The 6,000-nt window shown below is 38.5% G+C and overlaps 1 long non-coding RNA gene across 1 annotated transcript in view; it reads right to left on the bottom strand.

Moving 5' to 3' along the window:
* Nucleotides 1-1,769: 1,769 nt before the first annotated feature.
* The window catches only part of LOC148190378 (uncharacterized), a 41,934-nt gene continuing 37,703 nt past the window's right edge, over nucleotides 1,770-6,000 (bottom strand). The window contains exon 3 of the long non-coding RNA XR_015776321.1: nucleotides 1,770-3,242. This is a non-coding gene — a long non-coding RNA (uncharacterized LOC148190378). The remainder of the gene's footprint in view (nucleotides 3,243-6,000) is intronic.

Genomic DNA, 6,000 nt, shown 5'->3' with positions numbered 1-6,000 from the left:
TTTTACTAGCCTGCAAAAAAATTACACCGGAGCAATGTCAGACAAATTCTGAGTTATAATTTGGCAATAAATAATCAGCCGTGTGTGTCTGACTGTGGATGGTGGCGCTGATCAATGGATCTGTGAAGTTTGTTGTGGCAGCGGTGGCTGTTAGCCGTGCTTGTTAGACGCTTAACCAATGCAGATGGAAGATCCACCAAACTTCATATCTGTAGACTCCTGTCAGATCCAACTGTCTCGAGAAAGTTTACGGTTTGATGCTGTTTGACTGGCAGGTTAGAGGCTCAGTTATCTGTGAGGGTCGCTGTGCTGTACGCTAACAGTCTAAACTCAGTGCAGATTTCTCTGACAGAGCTGACAGTCCAGTTTTTATCAGATTCTGTGAGAAGACATCAGTTTAAACCTCCAAACTAACATTATGCAGCTTTAGAAAGAATTCAGGCTAAAATAGTTATTGTTCTGCTTCTTTCGATCAGTAAATCAGAGTTTACAGTGAAGCTGCATACAAATCCTCATATTAGTTATTTGTGGTCTGAACGTTTTTGAGACCGTTGATAAAGAAATTGTGAGGTTTTGTTTGTGCTCATAAATTATTCCTTAAAGCTGTAAAAAAAAAAAAAACTGCTTCAAGTGTACACTTGATACAAACTGTCACCTTGATTCCAATTTCTGAAATATGTATTATCCCACCTAGATAAGTTTAAAGACTTTTTACTGAAAACAATGACTAAAGGTTATTTTAGTAACTTAACCTCTTGTCAGCTAAACTAAATTAAAACTGTGAAGGATAAAAATGATTAAAATGTGACTAAAACTAATATAAAAAATAGCTGCCAGAATTAACAGTGTGATGGAGATATGACAGAACCTTTCATGTTTGAATTTAGCCACTGAAAGCCATGCAGAATATTGTGTTTCATGTTTACAATGCTGTTGGTACACATGATGTGTTTACCACATGGAAATGTAGTGGCAGGCGCAAATTGGCCCTTTGCCAATAGGGTTTATGGGCGCACCCATGTTTTCCAACACAGCATCAAACAAATACAGAAATCTTTCATGTGAAAAACCAAAATTGTTCCATCTTTGGCAGGAAATTAATTTAGGACCCAATTATTCATAGAAAGACGCTGATAGAGAAAACAGGTTTTCAGGGCCTTTTAATACTAAATCAAATGTCTGTCTTGTTGCATTCTCATGTTTTTGTCAGATGGCTGTTTTATTGTGTGTTTGTGTGTGTGCATTTGCTGAAAAACAGCACAGCCTGCAGCGGAGAGGTTTGAAAAAACAGTACTGTAATACATGAGTACATTTTGAATGCAATCAATCAATGCAACGTCAAAAATGTGGAAAATAAGGCACAGGCTGGAAATAACTGGAATTATCCTTTAGATGATGAATGTAACCACCAAGTGCATTGAGGAAATAATACAGAGGACAAATCCATACTTAACAGACATTTGCACTCAACACAGCCTTCCAGCGAACAACTGGATGCTCAGTTCGGCACTCAGGGGCAGAACAGTTTGACAGACATCTCTGAGCGAGCCGGAGAAGATGCTCTGGGGTCTCGTTTCCGAGATAAAGTGAAGTCTATACAAGTTGTGCCAGTTCATCCTTACAACAGATTAGCATGTTATCTTCTTTAAACAAGTCACAGTGATCCCAGCAATTTACAACAGTTATTTTGTGTTTAATCACTACTTCTCAGGGGGGGGGTTCTGTTATCTCCACAGATAGCACAAAATCATTTTCGGATTTTGAGCATTTGGGCAATATAGTAAATTACACAATGCCCCCCCGCGCAAACACACTGCACCCAACTCACTAATCAACTTTTTCTTCCGAACTTCGCATCAAGAATGCAGCCTTGATTTGCATTTCAGTCTGTGTTTGATGTCATGATTCTTTAGAAGTAGTTTGCCCTTGTTGTTGCAAAGCAGATCTGAATTTGATGTGGGAGACTGGTGTTTCTGTCCTGGAAATAGCAGGGATTCAGACCAAAATCAACCCTATGTGTTTAACAGATCCAGGAAGTCTAGTTTGAGTAAATGATGTGTTTGGAGTCTTATCAGATTCAGAAACACTGTACAATAACTTGTGATGCTCACAGATAGTCCAGAAAGTCCTGAGAGTGGTATCTATTTTATCTTTTGTTGTGACCACAACAAGGTGGACAGCAAAAACACAGCATTAGCATTACAAAGTTATGGTGGGTTCCATTTGTATTGGCAAGGTCAGAATTTCTGAGTTGGTTTAGTCAGAAATTTCAACTTTCCAAGGTGAAAAGTCGGAGGAACCTCATCTACCCAAAGTTCAAAATCCAAGATGACCAATATTGGTCATGTTATTTCTGCCTTCCAAAATATCTAAATACATTGGCATCACACAAATTACTGGCTCATGATTACATGGGATATATACAAATTTTAGTGCATTACGTTGCATAGGAAAACATGCAAACAATGCATGACAACAGTCTGACTCATTGCATATTTGCATTACTCCTCAAAATTGCCTGAGATGCACTGTTACATAATTGCCAGTTAACAAGATAACGTTGAATCTTACATTAGCCCACATATCAGAAGAAATATGCTTCAATAGGGGAATCAATACAGCACTGGCTGTTGGCTATAACTGCCGCAAAATAAACTATATAAATATTCAGTATAACACTATAAAAGATGATGGACCTCCAAATGCTGCCTCGTTAGTATTAAGTATAAAGAGACAAGCCCTCTTAACACCATAAGATGATGGCAGACTTCATGTCATAACCTGTTCTGCTTCAGTTCCTGAGGTCATGTTTTTCCTGTTTTAGTAATTATTCATTCAAGCTTCCTGTTTTATTTTGTTGCCTCTCCTCTCGTTTCAGATCACTTGACTTCCTGCCCTTGTGTGTTTTCCCGCCAGTTTCGATTGTCTGACCCACCCTGATTAGTTTCACCTCTTCCCCCATTAGCTCAGCAGTCACCTTCCCTCCTGCTCACTTTTTCTCACCCCCCAATTAGTCATTCGCTACATATTCCAGCCCAGTTTCTTTGTCGTTTCATCTTCATTGTTCGCTGCTGTTTGGAGTTTTTGTTTGCCTGTCTTCTGCCAGCTGCACCTGCCTGCCTTTGGGACTCGGAGCTTGTAAGACTGTTTGTGCCTTATTAAAGTGTCTTCATTGTAGTGGTCTGTCTTTGAGTCTGCATTTGGGTCCTCTTCTGCTTGTGCTGTCTCTATCAGCTACAACACTTAAAAGGAAGGAAAACACATTTAATGGCATATGAACTGCATTTCACGAGCTGAACAAACTCACTTGAGCCACTCGCTCACCAAATTGGCTTTATAGTAGACAAGTCCAGCTTAGTTGACGTGTTTATCGCTAAAGCAGCACAGAAAAGTATCTTAGATCATTTGTCAGACAACCTGTTCCTCCTCAGAGTCAGCATAAAGCTGCCCAGGCTGAAGAGACTTGCCAAGCACACGCTAAACGGTGTTGCTTTTCTAGACATGGTTGAAAATTCTTTTCTATTTGGCCGTTTCGCATCTAATCGAAAAAAAAATTGTGTAATGCAAGTAACAACATTTTTTTTTAAATTTGTAAATGTTATGTTATTAACAAATTTAAGAACAGCAACACAGTACATTACTGTGCAACACACAAATGTAATGTGATTACAGTAATGTTACAGTAATGTTACGCTAAACACTGGTTATGACAGGCCCCCGTGAACGCTATAACAAGCATATATAACATGGAAGGACTAGTGTAAGCATCCCACCCCCACACCCCCGGCCCTCAACTGCAAAATGGGGATGCAAAGGAACTGCAAAGAAAGACAAAATAACTACAAAAGAGATGCAAATCGATCAAAAAAGACACTTAATTACCTCAAAGAGACACAAAAATAACAAAAATATGTATTACAACTACAAAGAGTTGCGAAATGACACAAAAAGAGGCTACAACTACAAAATGCGTCTTGCTCCTGTATAGGAGAGGTGGTGGGGCCTTTTGCACATCTGTGCCCAGGGGCCAATTATCTGATAATCCGCCCCTGTGTATGCCTGCATTATAGATTTTACCAAAAAAGTGTTGGTTTTTGCAATCAAATTAGTTACTTCAGCTGCCGAGGAGGTTTCTGTTTGGTGAGGGTCCATTCTCTTCCTAACACATAGTTGGAGGGCCCACTCTCTCTGCGGGTCCCCACCCCATGGGCCCCTTTACAAACGCACTGCCTATACTGTCCACATTTACATCTCGTATCGTAACATAGTCGCCAAGTGAAGACCTTAAAATGTGTTGTCTTTGATAGTTATTTGGGATTTTGCTAAAACTGCCCATGTTCTTTGCTGGTGAGAGGGTTTGATCGTACAGATTCTGTAATAATATTGCAGATACATAATGTCAGACTGGAATTTGTGTCAAAAGAAAATGTGCAGTTATAAACCATCAAACAATTCATATAGTAAATGTCAAAATAACTAACAACTAACTAATGTGAAGATTATCATTAGAGCTGTTAGTTATTATAGCAATATAAAAATTCAAAAATGCAAATATTGTGCAGCGCCAGACCTCCAGTTAAACGCTTCAGATGTTTTCACATCATGATGAGCTCAGATGCCACTACAGTATGGACACACTGTGCTGCAAAAATTCAAATATACTCACACACACACACACACACACATACACACAGAGGCCAGCAGCAATACATGTAGTCCAAGTGAACAGCAGATGACTATCAGTGCCACATCCCACAATCCCTTTCTTCTTGCTGTGGTCTTCCTCTCTTCACCAAATACTGCTGAACTTGAAGGAAAATTGCTTTTTTGATATCTCACAAAGTGTGACCTTCCTCACAAAAACACTCACTCACCCACTCCAAAGCAGAAATGGGACACACACACACACACACACGCACACAGATGAATACAGATATCTCCCTGTCATGTCAGATATACAGCTCGTCCTCAGTGAGCTTCCAGGCTAAATCAAAAATCCATTATTAGTTTCATTTTGTCATCAGTCATAATAGGCCCAAATCAGAAATCAATGCATCATAGTGAGTTAATAAATGACTGGAGCAATAAAAATTGGCTGATGGGTATGATCATGATTATGTAATATTCTCACTCAACAAGAATCGTTTTTACGACACCGACTCAGTCTGCGTTTCTTTGATCAGACTAAAAGACAGAGCCAGGATCAAACTGGAACTGCTCAAAATTAAAGTTGATGCAGCAACTAAAAATATGACGACGTCTTTATTGCTGTTGCTTTATTTAATGGTGGAAATAAAGGAAAGACAGATAATGGAGAATTATGGGTAGAAAGGAGATGGATTTTTCTTTAAGTAACCAGACAGATCTTACTGCCATCTTTAAAGGGTCTGTCTGGTTTATTAACAACTTCAGTTTTGTTTTCTTCTGTCATATATAAAAACATTGTATTCACCAATGCAAGAAAGAGGCCCAAACTGTGGTAATAACCTCTTATTTTACAGAAAAACTGCTACAGTAATTACGGTAGGTCAAAGTTGCACCATAAAGTCTATGATGGATGTTAACGATGTAGTTTAATCATTTTGGTGATAATTTTACTGTTAACCATCATTTTCTCGTCTATTTATGTCAGACAAACCTGGAAGTTTGTATAAATCCTGTCTGATCATCCAAGCGCTCGTGTTTCTTGCTTTGTCTGATTTATTTTTCTGCCTTTTCAGAGCTAATTTAGTGAGTCCAATCTTTCTGCAAATAGAAATGAAGGCCAAAACTGAAAATGAGCCCTATTTCCTAGGAATTATGTTTATATAATACTAATTTGCAACACAAAATTAGTTAGACATTACTTTTATCAAAATAAGGAGGAAATGATTTTAATGAATGCACCCAGAGCAAAGGATTCCCTAACACTGTCTTCTACACTTTCAATAATTAGAATATATCTACAAAACATTGCTAATGACACATTTTCAATGTGTTCTCTCTCCATTATCTGCTCTT

Source organism: Plectropomus leopardus, chromosome 1 (genome assembly GCF_026936395.1).
Source record: "Plectropomus leopardus strain MGB_pleo_1.0 chromosome 1, ASM2693639v1, whole genome shotgun sequence".
Lineage (NCBI taxonomy): Eukaryota > Metazoa > Chordata > Actinopteri > Perciformes > Serranidae > Plectropomus > Plectropomus leopardus.
The sequence above is the reverse complement of the archived record's forward strand: the minus strand, read 5'-3'. Positions and strand labels throughout refer to the sequence as shown.